At 39.0% G+C, this 13938-nt stretch overlaps 3 pseudogenes; 2 read left to right on the forward strand and 1 right to left on the reverse strand.

The window, feature by feature from the left end:
- Positions 1-10322: 10322 nt before the first annotated feature.
- Positions 10323-10910, reverse strand: LOC102825215 (annotated as a pseudogene).
- On the forward strand, positions 10911-11413 carry LOC102825601 (annotated as a pseudogene).
- Positions 11414-12522: 1109 nt separating this feature from the next.
- On the forward strand, positions 12523-13374 carry LOC102825980 (annotated as a pseudogene).
- Positions 13375-13938: the final 564 nt, after the last annotated feature.

Raw genomic sequence — 13938 nt, forward strand, 5'->3', positions numbered from 1 at the left:
GTGAGTTCACAAAAACCAATGAACCCGGGACGTCAGGAGGTCACTTCCTTTGGCCCTCAGGGTCCATGGCTCACTATCCTGAGGAGGGCCTCGGAATTGGATTTTCGTCCATGTCACAGGGCCACTGATCAACCCAGGGTCTGCGTATGCTGACGCCAGCAAAGGACCACTTAACAAAATAGTACTTGCCATTCAAAACTAAGATTAGTAAATACTCCTATGTTGTTGTTGTTATGTGCCGTGGAGTTGGTTCCGACTCATAGAGACCCTGTACAGGGTTTCCGAGGCTGTAAATATCTACAGGAGCAGAAAGCCTCATCTTCCTCCTGCGGAACCACTGGAAGTTTCGAACTGCAGACCCTGAAGTTAGCAGCCCAATTCGAAACCACTACGCTTCCAGAGCTCCCATATTCTTCTCTAATCCTTTTATTGGACATTAATTCTGTTTCTACTTGTTTTCTTTTTTAAAAAAAAATCTCAGTTCTATATTCATGAAGATTTACCATGGCAATATTTTGTAAACGTAAGTTGGAATTCATTATTTTATCCAAAAATAGAATTCTCTTGACGATCTAGTATTTAAGAATGCAATATGCTTTCAACAATTCTCCTTTCAGCATTTTTATCTTAAAACAGTTTCCTAGGAATGAGCTTTATCAAAACGTTGGAATGTGTTTATGAGTTTTGGCATGGACATGCCAGATAGAAAACTTTGATGTGAAAGGTTTTCAAGACCCTTGGTTAATCTTATCAGCATTCTGCCATGTATCTCTCACTTACCATCCACTGAGTATGTTTTCCAGCACCATCCCCTTCCCAGGTTACATGACTTTCCAGGTTCCTGAGACCAGATAAAGGAACTCTAGTGGTACTGTGGGTTAGCTAACTGGGTTGCTAATCACAAAGTCAGTGGTTGAAACCCACCACATCCTCTGTGGAAGAAAGATGAGGCTGACTGCTTCTGTATAGATTTACTGCCTTGAATACCCTATGGGCCAGTTATACTCTCTGGTAGCATAGTGGTTACGACTCGGGCTGCGAACTGCAAGGTCAGCAGTTTGAAACTACCAGCTGTTCCGTGGGAGAAAGATGAGGCTTTCTGCTCCTGTAAAGATTTACAACCTTGGAAACTTTGTAAGGGTCGTTATGAGTCGGAACCTACTCCATGGCACAAAACAACAACAACAGGGTCATTAGGAGTCTGGTTTGGTGCTGTAGAATAAACACTGAACTGCTATGCAAAAGGTTAGCAGTTCAAACACACCAGCCACTCCTTGGAAACACTATACAGGGTTGCTATGAGCCAGAACTGACTTGACAATGCTTAACAGCAACAACATAGGGTCCCTATGAGTCAGAATCAACTCAATGGTGCTGCATTTGGTTTTAGTTTAAAAATCAAATCAGTAAATAACTCAAAAAGAACAGGTAGTCAACATAAGCAGTATTTCCATCATAAACTCTAAACTTCCGCTCTTGAGTCACTAAATGAGTACAGTTCTGCAGTCACTAGCTGTTTAGTTGTTTCTTCCTATAACCCCATTTCCATAGTGTTAAATTGTTTTACCTAACACTATAATTTGGAGTCCTGGTGTGGTGCTGTGGGTTAATGCACCAAACTGCAAAGCCATTTGAACAGCAAGGTCAGCGGTTCAAGCTCACCAGCTGGTCCTTGGAAACCCTCGGAAACAGGGTCGCTATGGGTCAGAACTAACTCAATGGCACTTAACAACAACAACAACACTATAATTTGCATATGGCATTTTACCAAAGCCAAACTGCATCCTGGTAACCCTATACAAAGTTGCTATGAGCTGGACCCCATTTGATGGCATCCATGGAAAGGAGGTGATATACCATAGAGTAGGTTCTGTCTCATAGTGACCCTGCATGGGATTTCAGAGGCTATTAATCTTTATGGGAGCATAAAAACTCATCTTTCTCCAGAAGAACTGCTGGTAGTTTCGAACTGCTGACCTTGAGGTTAGCAGCCTGATTCATTACCACTATGCTAAGGAGAGAGAACAAATTAGGAATTGCTGTTGTTAGGTGCCCTTGAATTGATTCCAACTCATAGTAACCTTATGCACAAAAGAATGAAACACTGCCCTGTCCTGTGACATACACAATCACTGTTACACTTGAGCCCATTGAGACTGCCACTATGCCAATCCATCTTGTTGGGGTCTTCCTCTTTTTTGCTGATACTCCCTGTGTGTGTGTGTGTGTGTGTGTGTGTGTGTGTGTGTGTGTGTTAAATGCCATCAAGTGGGGTCCAGCTCATAGCAACTTTGTATAGGGTTACCACGGAGCAACTGGTGAGTTGAACTGCCGACTTTTGGTTCAAACTAAACATGATGTCTAGTGCTTATCCTACATCACCACTTTACCAAGCATGATGTCCTTCTCCAGAACCTGTTTCATCCTGATAACATGTCCAAAGTGTGACAGACAGTCTCATCATCCTGGCCTCTGATGAGCATTCTGGCTGTACTTCTTCCAACACAGATTTGTTTGTTCTTCTGATAGGCCAAGGTCCTTTCAATATACTTCTCCATTACCATGATTCAAATGCATCAATTCTTCTAACACCTGCCTTATTCATTGTCCAAATTTCACATGCATTTGAGGCTATTGAAAACACCATAGCTTGGGTCAGACACAAATTAGTCCTCCAACTGACATCTTTGCTCTTGAACACTTTAATGAGGTCTTATGCAGCCGATTTGCCTAATGAAATACATAGTTTGATTTCTTGATTGCTGCTTCCGTAAATGTGATTGTTGATCCAAGAAAAATGAACTCTTTGACAACTACAATCTATTCTCCATTCATTATTTTATTCACTAAGCCTGTGGCCAGGTTTTTTGTGCTGAAGGCTGTAGTCTTTGATCTTTATCAGTAAGCATTTTTAAGTCCTCTTAGCTTCCAGCAAGCAAGGTTGTATTACCTACATATCGTAGGTTTTTAGTCTTACTCTAGTCCTGATGCCATGTTCTTCTTAATATAATCCAGCTTCTTGAATCATTTATTCAGCATCAGATTGATTAAGTATGGTGGAAACATACAATCCTGGCACACATGTTTCCTGATTTTGAACCATTCAGTAGACCCTTGTTCTACTTGAATTACTGCGCCTTGGTCATGTATAGGTTCCTCATGAGCACTATTAAGTATATTCTTCTCAGTGTGCTATGATTCACACAGTAAACACCTTTCTGGTATTCTCTGCTTTCAGCCAGGATCCATTTGATGGCAGCAATTGTATCTCTCATTCTATGTCCTCTTCTGAATCAGTCTGGATTCTGGCAGTTCCATGTCAATGTACTGTTTGTTGCAGCCATTTTTTAATTATCTTCAGCAAAATGTTACTTGCTTGTGATATTAGTGATATTGACCAATTATTTCCACAATCCATTTAGTCATCCCTCTTTGGAATAGGTACAAATATGAATCTCTTCCAATCAGTTGGCTATGTCACTTTCTTCTGAATTTCTTTACATAGATCAGTAATCTATAAGACTGCATCAGTTGTTGAAAGATCTCAATTTGCATTCTGTCAATTCCTGGAGACTTGTTTTTTGCTAATATCTTCATTGCAGTTTTTGTATTTCTTCCTTCAGTACCAACATTTCCTCATCATATGCTAGCTCTTTAAAATGATTGGACACTGACCATTTCTTTTTGATACAGTGACTCTGTGTATTCCTTTCAACTTCTTTAGATGCTTTCTTTATCATTCAAACTTTTGTCCAGAAAATGCCTCTATATTGCTAGTCAAGGCTTAAATTTTTCTTCAGTTTCTTCAACCTGAGAAATACTGAGAGTATGCTTTGTTGTTGGTTTTCTAACTCTAGGTTTTTGCACATTTCATTATAATACTTCACTTTGTCTTCTTGAGTTACGCTGTGAAGTTTTGTGTTCAGCTCTTTTACTTCCTCATTTCTTCCATTCACCCTTGTCTTCCCTATACTCAAGGGACAGTTTCAGAGTTCCTTCATTCATTTTGATCTTTTCTTTCTTTCCTGCTTTGTTTTTTTCCTCTATGGTATTCTTGATGTTATCCCATAACTCTTCTGGCCTTTGGTCATTAGTGGTGAATGCATTGAATCTTCTTCAGAAGGTATCTAAATTCATGTGTATTATATTGCATATTATAGAGTTTATTATAGAGTCATATTTTGGCTCTCATAGACTAGTTTTAATTTTCTTCAACATCAACCTCAACTTGCATATGATAAATATGTGGTTTGTTCTAAAGTCGGCCCATTAATTCATTTTGACTGATGATATTAAGCTTCTCCATCAACTCTACCCACAGATGTATCAGTTTGATTTATGTGTATTCCACCTGATGAGATTAGCTGTGACCTCAATAATTAGATGAATGTATGTTGATGTTTTATTATGCTTTCTGATTGCCTTCAGGTAGAATGTGATCAGGAGATGGGCTTCCCTTTTCATTCTTCTTATTTCTCAATTCAGATTAACTGTAGCAAGTATTGGTTGCCTATTTACTGTATATTAGCTGGTATTGGTTCTTGCCTGGATGGTGGGCTTTTATAAGGTGTAATTATAGCCTGACTATATGAACACAATTGATGTCTCTTCTTGGGTAGAGAAAGAACCCCCTAAGGGTAAAAAAGGAACCAAAACCCAAAAAAGCAACAGCAAAAAAAAAAATTTTTTTTTAAAGAAAAAGATTGCATATTATACTCTATAATAACAGAAAGGAAAAAAAAATTCTGTAGTAAAATATGAGTATGACTTTAATTAACATCCCTCTTTCTGCTTCTTGCCTTCAAGACAGCCTGAGAAATTTCAAGATGTCACTGTTAGTCCTTATGTCATAACTTAGGATTTCATTTTTGACCTGTTTCCTTTTTAGTCTGTCTCTTTCCTACTCCACAACTGCCATTCAGGCCTTTTTCCTAGTTATTAAGAGATCAGGGCCGGCTATATCCATTTTGCACTGTCATTTATTTTTAAGAAGAAACTTTCCACTTCTTAGACTCTGCTGAGCAGATCTGTGCACATGCATAGTAGAACCCTCTGGGGGTGGAGGGGTATCCCCTTCACTCAGGCACCCCCTCTAATCACCAGAATGGAGGTGTGCAGGCAGTAAGAAGCCTAGGAACAAAAAAAGAATGCCCACACCGTTATCTCCTAGGATAGGTCAGATGTCTGCAGTGGGAGAGCTGCCCTTATCTTTCATCAGCTCCATCACATCAAAATGGCGGTTTGGAGTGCCACTGGGATTGCCCATTCAGAAAACACCAGTTTTCTTGCCTCTGCTACAAATTTCACTGGCTGTAAGCCTTCAAACTTTCTAAATATTACTTTATATGTACTTCGGAGTTCTGGGCCCATCTAGTATTCTGTGTTATTGCTGACTGCACTGTTCCCTAAACCGCCATTAAGCACCTTCATTATATCACCTTTTGATGCTTTCTGAATCATGCAATATCTTGCTCATGTTATTGTTTTAAGTGCCATCCAGTTGGTTCTGAATCATACCGCCCATATATAAAGTTTCTAAGGAGTGGCTGGTGGATTTGAAATGCTTTGTGGTTCACAGTCCAGTGCTGAACATTCAATATTACAAGTAACGGCTGGATTGTTTTCTTCAGTAATTTCTGCTTGGGAAATGCTGAGTGTGTTCTTCCCTTTTGGTTTTCTGACTCTAGATCATTGTACATTTTGTTATTGTACTTTACTCTGTCTTTCTGAGATGCCCTTCGGAATCTTATGTTCAGCTCTTTTACTTTCTCATTTCTCCCATTAGCTTTAGAATTTCTATGCTGTAGAGCAAGTTTCAGAGTCTCTTCTGAAATCTATTTTGATCTCTTTTTTTTTTTTCCTGTCTTTTTAATAGCTTTTGCTTTCTTCCTGTATAAGTGGTTAGAATTATTTACTTTTGCCATCACTGGCATTAGTGGTTGGTGTGTAAATTTGAATAACAGTGGTATTAAATGGTCTTCCTTGTAGGTGTAGGTGTATAGATACTATCCAATCACAAACAAAATTGTACTTCAACATAAGTCTTGAAACTTCTTTTTGAGGATTAATATAATGCCATTCCTCTTCAACTTTTCATTCCCAGGATAGTAAACCATAGGATTGTCAGATTTAAAATGGTGGATATCAGTCCATTTCAGCTCACTAAACCCTAGGATGTCAATCTGTATGCATCTTATTTCATTTTGACAACTTACAATTTTTCTAGATTCATACTTTGTACATTCCATGCTACAATTATTAATGGATGTTTGCAGACGTTTCTACTCTTTTTCAGTTGTTCCGTATCAGCAATAACATGGATCCTAAAAGCTTTACTCCATTTGTGTCATCATGCTCAACTCTACTTTGAGCAGGCAGCTCTAACTTAGTCATAATGTGAGAGGGACTCACTTTCCACTAATATATCTGACAGTGTTCTGCTGGTACTCTTAAGATTTTCAGTTACTAAACATTCAGAAGTAGCCTGCCTCTCTTAGTCTGGAAGGTTGGCTAAAACCTGTCTGCCATGGGTGATGCTGTTGGTATATAAACTACTAATGGTATAGCTTATAGTAACACACATAACATCACAGCAACACACAAACCACCACACTATAACAAAATGACAGATGAGTTGTGGAAAGCATTATTAGGGGATAAAATTACATGTAGACTAATTCTTGAAGGTAAGTAATGGGTTTGCAGGTATAGATAGATATAAAAGGATTTTAAAATAAAGGAATGGCACATAAAAATTAATATGGGAAATTGAAGACTATTCATAGAATATAAGGTATACAATTTATCTCTAAATGGAATTAGTGAAAATATAAAGAAAAAAATTATTTGAAGCAAATTTATGGAGAACTTCAGGATTTATTTTGTGAATAATGAAAACAATTTATAGTATCTGAGTGGGTAAATAAAATCAAAGCTACATTTTCAGAGTTTCTAATGACTGGTATAAGGAACTAGCGTAGTGGTTACAAATTGGGCTGCTAACCTCAAGGTCAGCAGTTAGAAACCACCAGCTGTCCCATGGGCGAAAGATGAAGCATTCTACTCCTGTAAAGATTTACAGTCTTGGAAACCCTGAACAGGGTCACTATAATTCTGAACTGATTCCACAGCATACCGCCACCACCACAATGACTGATGTAGTCAAAATAAGAGATAACAGACATCTAAGTAATGTTTGTTTTCCTTAGTCCTTCAGTGTGAGGAGCTTAATTTTAGATGTCACTCAATCTGTGATCCACAGATGAGTGTTCCTAGTTCACAAATACTTGATCTCCTTAGTTGTCTTAAATTACATGGTGTACATTATAAGAGTATGCAAAACTCTTTCAACAAAAGTTTCATTGAACAAAAATTTCATTATTAAAACCTATCCAATGGCTTGTGTATCATTACAAGCTATGTATAACACTGCAAAGTGTGTGTATTCCAGAAAACTGAATTACACTTACAACGAACCTGTACATATAACAAGATTTGATCATTACAATAGAATCAGGGGATACATAATTGATTAAAATCAGGAAAATGTGTACCAGGGTTCATCATACTTATTCAATCTCTATGCTGAGCAAATAATCTGAGAAGCTGAACTACGTGAAAAAGAACTGGACTGGAAGAAGATTCATTAACAATGTGCCATATGCAAATGATACAATCTTTGTTTACAAAATGTGAAAAGGACTTAAAATACTGAGGAAGATCAAATGCGTCTCAATGTGAGAAGAAAAAAAAAACACAAAAGTTCTCAAAACTGGACCAATAAATGTTGTTGTTGTTGTTATGTGCTGTGGAGTCGGTTCTGATTCATAGTGACCCTGTACAGGGTTTCTGAGGTGATAAATCTTTACGGGAGCAGAAAGCCTCATATTTCTCCCGCGGAACAGCTGGAACTTTCAACTGCTGACCTTGTGGTTCGCAGCCTGATTCGTAACCACTACACTACCAGACCAATAAATAGCATCATGATAAATGGAGAAAGGATCAAACTTATCAAAGACTTCATTTTGCTTGGATCCACAATCAACATTCATGTAATCAGCAGTCAAGAAATCAAACAACATATTGCATTAGGCAAATGTGATACACAACACAATTTTAAAGTGTGCAAGACCAAAGTTAACAGTTTGAGGAGTAAGATGCACCTGCCTAAAGCCATGGTATTTTCAGTAGCCTCATATTCACATGAAAGCTGGACAATGAATAAGGAAGACCATACTAGAATCTCTAAGCATTTGAATTATGGTATTGGAGAAGAATATTGAAAGTACCATGGACGGTCAGAAAAACAACCAAATCTATGTGGCAAGAAGAATAGACGAAATGCTCATTAAAGGACAGGATGGAGAGATTTCATCTTTCATATTTTGGAAATATTATCAGGAGGGACCAATCCTTAGTAAAGGGTATTGTGCTTGGTAAAGTGGAGCATCAGGGGAAAAGAGGAAGATACCCAACAAAATGAATTGGCACAATGGCAGCAGCAATGGGCTCAAGTGTAACAAAAATTATGAGAATAGCAACGGACTGTGAAGAGTTTCATTCTGTTTGTAGTTCACTATGAGTCGGAACTAACTCAACAGCACATAACAACAACAATACATCAAGTGAGCATTAATGAGTGAATTAATGACACCATGTTGAGTCTACATGACTTAAACTAAAAATGGAAGTGACTGACCAATGAAAATAAATACTTGTCTCATATTAGTTGGAAAGCTAAATGTTCCGCTGAAATATTTCAATTAATTAACTTTAATAGTAAGACTTCTTGTCTTTTCCTTCATATAGAAAGAATTGTGCCATGTTAAAGAGCCCTGCTATTGCAACAATTAAGTAATTGTGCTAACCAAAAGTTTCATTGTTCAAACCCATTCAATGGCTTTGCAGAAGAAAGATATGGCAATCTGTCTCAACAGATTGTTGTTAAGTGCCATCCAGTCACTTCCAATTCATTGTGACCATGTATAGAGTTACTGAAGGAGCTCTGGTAGCGTAGTGGTTATGAATCAGGCTGCGAACTGCAAGGACAGCAGTTCGAAACTGCCAGGGTCGCTATGAGTCGGAACCAACTCCACAGCACATAACCACCACCACTACCACCATAGGGTTACTGAGGAGTGGCTGGTGAGTTCCAAAGTATTATAACCTAGAAAATCATGTGGAGCAGTACTACTCTGACACGTGGGGACACTATGAGTGGAAATCAACTCAATGATACCTAACAACATCCTTCTGATTAGGTCATTTTTTACTTCTCCTAATTCTATTGTCAATGTCCTGCAATGTTTTATACTTCATCATTTCCATCACTTGGCTCTCTAAATATCACCTCTATATCCCTTAATCTGTGAGAAATGTTGCCAATACTGACAAAAACTCAAGTAATCCAATCTGTACTCATTTTAGTGGGAGAGAGGTTTTCTTTATTCGCTTTTGTAAAATTGGGTACTAATCCAGTAGACATGGACAGATGCACTGCATGGCCAGCCCCAAAACAGTTTTATTCCCCTGTCCCAAAAAAGCCCCTCCTCCAGTTCCCCTTCTACTGGGTATTACAAGATTACAATCACCTCCCAAGGACACCTACTAGTCCTTACTGAGAGCATTCTCATTTTTTTTCTCACATTTTGCAGATTTTAATTAACTTAAATTGACATTACTAATTTTGTTTGCCAAGTCCTTAGTAAATATGACTTTATTTAATACAATCCTAAAGTGTTTCTTAATAATATCACAGAATCATGAAGACTTGCAGTTATCAATGTTTTGTAGTGATTAAAGCAATGTTCAAATAATTAACAAGTTACTTCACTGAAATACTTCGAAGAGCATTCTGGGAATGTCTGCAAACTGTTTTATAAATAGTGATTGATACAATTGGCTTGTACTTGGTCCTCAAGATAACCACTTCTTCTATAAAACACTATTTTAATACAGTGTCCTAATGTATTGCTAAGACTACAAAATAAAACTTTATCTTCAGATTTATTTTATTCATAGGACTCTTATCAATTAAGAACTCTGTATGCAACATTAACACACAGTCATATCACTGACATTCTTTAGAAGCAGAAGAGATTGCAACAAAACAAACTATTTAACTGCATCATATGTTCTTTATACAAATAGCTTACTCTGAACAGTGGAATTGAATGCAGACAAAATGCTTTTGAGAGTTTGTTTGCCTCAATGGCAATTACAGCCTCCACACTCTGAAAAGGAAAGGAGCAGTCATAATACACACACAGTATTTTCAATGCTTATAGCATGTTTAATCCTTCATCCATCCACTGGGTGTTAGATCAAAGTGGTAACTGAAATGTCACAGCCACCTGGGCTAGCTTGGCCAAGGCCACTATTTCAGAGAGCTTCGCAACCATTTTATCAGCTTCATCCAAATCATCACAAGCAAGAATTTTCAGGCTACTGTTTGCTATTAGTGCCTTAGCATCATCCACTCATGTACCTTGTAACTGTACCACAATAGGAATTTGAATCTCCAAGTCCTTAACTGCCATGATTATACCCTGTACAATAACATCACACAGTCTGATTCCTCCAAAAATGTTCACCAGAAGAGCCTGGACCTTTCTGTCAGAAGTGATAAGTTTAAACTCTTCTGTTACTTGATCTACTGTAGCACCACCCCCGACTTCCAGAAAGTTGGCTGGAGTTCCTCCATGAAGCTTGATTATATCCATTGTGGCCATAGCCAAACCAGCACGATTTACCAGACAGCCTGTACTCCCATCGAGGCCAATGTAGCTGAGATTTGCTTTAGTTGCAGCCTTGTCCCTTTCATCTTCCTGGGTCCAGTTCTGTAAATCAAAGATTTTCTTCTGGCGATAGGCTGAATTACTATCAAAATCAATCTTTGCGAGCCGCAGCATTGGCAAGATGGCGGAGGAAGACAGAAGAAAGGAAAAGGTCTTAGGTTTAAGCGACTGGAATCGTTCCTACTTGATTCCCAGCGACACCAACGTGACAGGGTGTGCATCAGACGACTAGAAGTGAAACCTCATGGCTTGGAAGTGCCAGATGAACATTCCCTGGCCTTTGCCGTACGAATCCAAAGATTTCCGAATCTGAAGTCTGTCCAGGAACTCATCCTGAAACGTGGACAGGCCAATGTTAAGAATAAGACCATCCGCTGACAGACAACACAGTGATTGAAGAGCACCTGGGGAAGTTTGGTGTTATTTGTTTGGAAGATCTCATTCATGAAATTGCCTTCCCGGGGAAGTATTTCCAGGTGGTCTCACAGTTCTTGTGCCCTTTCCATCTCTCTGTGGCCCGTCACGCTACCAAGAATAGAGTGGGTTTTCTTAAGGAGATGGGCTTACCTGGCTATCGTGGTGAACACATCAATCAACTCATCAGGCAACTAAACTAGACCCAGAATGTCTGAAAGCATAATGCATTGGTGGAGGCATGTGTTTCTCTTTTCTGAAATGTCAACAAGTGTTTTCAAAGAGATTGCTTTCTGCTGCCTTCTGAAACTGGAGAGGAAAGTACAGCAGGTGGGGCACATGGCAGGCACCTCCCATCTCAAAGCTCAGTCCCAAGGAAAAATGCCAGTGTTTTCCACTTGGACACTGCTTCCTATGGAATCAGCAAAGGACTCGTAGTTGCCATTGAAGGAGATCTGCTTTGTCAATCCTGAGATTTAATGTCGGTGAATACCAAAGCATGTGTACAAGACTCTCCAAGATGCATGCAGCAGTGGACCAAGCTCAGGGACAGATTTGACTTGGGGTTCCTAAATTCTTTCTAGTGGAAAGAACTTGAAATATAATTAGCACACACAAATGCTCAAAAAATGGCCAATACTAGTCCATTTCAGCTCACTAAGCCTAAAATATCGATGTTTATGCGTTCCATTTCATTTTTGAGAACTTCCAATTTTCCCAGATTCATACTTCGTACATTCCATATTCTGATCTTCAGTGGATGTTTACAGCTGTTTTTCTTCATTTTGAGTTGTGCGCCATCAGCAAATGAAGGTCCCGTGGGCTTTTCTCCCATGGGCTTTACTCCATTCACGTCATCACAGTCAACTCTGCTTTGAGGAGGCAGCTCTTCCCCAGTTACATTTTGAGTGCCTTCCAACCTGAGGGGCTTATTTTCCAGCACTATATCTGACAGTGTTTCTCTGCTATTTATAAGGTTTTCAGTGACTGAGTATTTGGAAGTAGTTCGTCATTCCTTTTCCCTAGTCCGTCTTCTTCTCGAAGCTCATCTGAAACCTGTCCACCATGGGTGACCCTGCTGGTATTTAAAATACTGGTTGCATAGCTTTCAGAATCACAGCAACTTACAAGCCACCACAGTATTACAAATTGACACACAACAGTGGTGGTTAACCAGCTAGAAACATTAAAATAAGAAGATACCTATTAAGGAAATAGGGAAATTTCATGGAGACAGGGGGATTCTAACTTTAAATGAGAATGCTCCCACCTGGCTTCTCAAGTCTCTATGCTTGTGCTCAGCATGGAGGGGACAGGGTAGGACTCAGAAATGGCAGCCTGCATATTCTACAGCCGGCAGTTGGCTACAGCCACCCTTAGGAGCCATGGTTCCTGAACTGTGCTGTGGGCCAATGCCCAGGTTCTGGGAATCTCTGGATTGTTAAACAACCATGGGCTCCAAGTACAGCAGCAGCAGCAAAGGAATCAGGTGCTACATGAATACCTGAGCATGGAGTTGTTGCAGGAAGCCAGTTCCCAAAGGACAAGTGGCAAAATCATTAGATGAAGATTTTGCAATTGCCAAAAAAACAGGTTCAAAAGATGTTGTGATAAAAGCATAGGTTTTAGCTGGTGGTAGAGGAAAAGGAACATTTGAAAGTGGCCTCAAAGGAGGAGGGAAGACCGTTTTCTCTCCAGAAGAAGCAAAAGCTGTTTCCTCACAAATGATTGGGGAAAACTTATTTACCAAGCAAACTGGAAAAAAGTGCAGAATATGCAACCAACTACTGAGTCTGTGAGCAAAGATATCCAGGAGAGAATACCACTTTGCAATAACAATGGGAAGGCCATTTCAAGGTCCTGTACTAATAGGAAGTTCTCAAGGTGGTATCAACATTGAAGACATTGCTGACGGGAGTCCTGAGGCCATAGTGAAGGAGCCTGTTGAGACCTTGGAAGGGATCAAAAAGGAACAAGCTGTCAGGCTTGCACAGAAGATGGGATTTCCATAAAATGTTGTGGATTCTGCAGCAAAGAATATGATCAAGCTTTACAACCTTTTTCTGAAATATGATGCAACCACGGTAAAAATAAATCCAAGGTAGAAGATTCAGATGGAGCTGTGCTGTGTATGGACCTGTGTTGTGTATGGATGCATTTTTAATCTGATGGTTTACTATGTTTGAAATGACAAATTGAAGCAGAATGATGTTGCATTCATTGTCAAAAAGAATATATCCAGATATATCATGAGGTACAATCCTGACTGCGATAGGATAATATCCACGTGCCTATAGGAAAAACCAGTTAGCACCACTATTATTCAAATTAACGCACCAACCACTAAAGCCAGTGAGGATTAAATAGAACAATACTACCAACCTCTTCAATCTGAAATTGATCAAACATACAATCGAGTTGTATTGATCATTAGTAGTTACTAGAATGCAAAGGTTGGGAGCAAAGAAGAAAGATCATCAGTTGGAAAATATGGCCTTGGTGATAGAAATGATGATGGAGATCGCATAATAGAATTATGCAAAACCAATGATTTGTTCATTTCAAATACCTTCTTTAGACAGCATAAGAGATGACTATATACATGGACCTCACCAGATGAAATACATAGAAATCAAACTGACTACATCTGTGGAGAGAGACAATGGAAAAACCCCATATCATCGGTGAAAGCAAGGCCAGGGGCAGACTGTGAAACAGACCATCAATT

This window comes from Chrysochloris asiatica, unplaced genomic scaffold (assembly GCF_000296735.1).
Source record: "Chrysochloris asiatica unplaced genomic scaffold, ChrAsi1.0 scaffold00444, whole genome shotgun sequence".
NCBI lineage: Eukaryota > Metazoa > Chordata > Mammalia > Afrosoricida > Chrysochloridae > Chrysochloris > Chrysochloris asiatica.